Raw genomic sequence first — 1,910 nt, forward strand, 5'->3', positions numbered from 1 at the left:
AATGTGGGCTGGCTGATCAATGCATTTCCAGGGCTTTGTTACCCTGCTGAGAATTTATTTGTAACAGATTTTGAGGCCAGACCACATCTTTTCCCTTCTGGCCAGGGAGAAGTTAATTAGGCAAACAGGACCACAGTCTTGCAGAGTTTCTGGACTGTCACTGTGTGCAGGGAGGGAGGGAGGGACACGTTGCCCCCTGTTCCAACAGGAGAAAGAAGGGAGGTGGCAGTGTGAGGAACTGCCATCTGCTCCTGGGCCTTTTCCCAAGTTTGGGAGCTCTTTCTGTGCCAGGGGGCTCGAAGCCATTCACCCTCTGCACAAGCAGCATGCAAGGTGTCAAGGTGAATTATTGATGAATGATAAATGGATTTTTTTCATTTGTACAACAAAGCTATTCCCCGGGGTTTTTTGTTTCTTTCATACCAAAGGAAGTTATGATTTTGCTGATGATTTCTTCTACTGACATAACTAATTACTTAATCAAGGGCTTCTGCCTTCTGTTTAGAGATAGCTGAGATATTAAGAGATTGCATTAATGCACTTAGAAACACAGCAAGACTTGAGAAATCTATAAAAATATATTTAGTAGCAAAAATTATTCCATGATAATTTGTCAATTACAGTGCTCCATCAGATAACAAATGCTCAAGATGAAATCTGCTCCAGCTGGGGAAGGATCCATTTTCTGTGCTTTCAGACGTGTCTGGAAAGAAAATGCCTTTACTTACATTTGGTTTGGGTTTTTTTTTTTCCTCCCTCCATATTTGATGTGTTTGTTGGGTCTGGGTTACATTTAGCATCAAGGTGGTTTTGTGTAGGGGCAGCAGCTGGTTTTACCTGCACAGTACAGGCATAAATCAATGTTTTCTGGATCAGCAAAGGATGCCAAGGAAAACGCTTCAGTACTGGAAAAGGGACGGAATAACTTGGGTTGCCTGGTCCACCCACCCCTGAGGTGAAGACTAACTCATGTTAAGAGAATAAACAACCATATTAGAATGCAATTTATAATCTCAGCAGTGTTTCATTTCCATATCACTTGTGTGTACTTTAATTTTATTTTTAATTGAGGAAAAATGCACATGAAGACATTATAAATTTTCCCTGTGATTAAGATACTGGAATTTTTTCACAGTTCTTAATGTTTTAGAAAAAAGAGCATCTGTATTTGACAGAAGGGTATTTGTGTTCACAGCACACAGGCTTGATAGCATTTTACTCCTTCCTGCACCTTAGTATTGGATTCTTCATTTCCTGCATAACTGCACCCCTGACAGCTGGACATCACTCACATCCACAGGAAGGAGAGTTCCACTCCTTCCCCAATAAATCTGGGACTGAGATTTAGGTGGGACCTCTCTTTTGCAGGCATGCACAGAGACCTGGTGGAACAGGCCACCAAATCCCACAAGCACCTCTTATCAATGATGTCCTTCCTCTGCTGTATATCATTTTCCCTTGCTGTATATAACTTGTGTACATATACAGGGGAATGTATTGATTTGCTTTCTTATAATTTCTGTCATTTCGTCATTTCTTAGTAGTTAGCAGAACAAAGTCAAAGCTTTTTAGTTAAAACCTCACAGTCTAGGAAAGCTTATTCAAGAAGGACTAATGAAAATTACAGCTATTTATCCAGCAAAGCTATGAAATGATACATTATGATTCCCAAAGTGTTGGGTTACTGTACTGTGACAAATAGAGTTTCCCAAGTGCCTTTGGGTGGGAGCCAGTGTGCAAAAAGGAAGCTGATACTGAAGACTTTTTTCCAACCATTTAGTTGCCAGTAAAAAACAGTGAAGTTTGTGTTTCCTAAATGTGTGTCAGGTGTGGGGGTTAAAAGCTGGTAAAGCAGGGAGTGCTCAGAGCCTGTTGGGTGTGAAGTGGGAGGAGGAATAACCACGGTTTTC

Source organism: Cyanistes caeruleus, chromosome 10 (assembly GCF_971803275.1).
Source record: "Cyanistes caeruleus chromosome 10, bCyaCae1.hap1.1, whole genome shotgun sequence".
In the NCBI taxonomy this organism is placed as follows: domain Eukaryota; kingdom Metazoa; phylum Chordata; class Aves; order Passeriformes; family Paridae; genus Cyanistes; species Cyanistes caeruleus.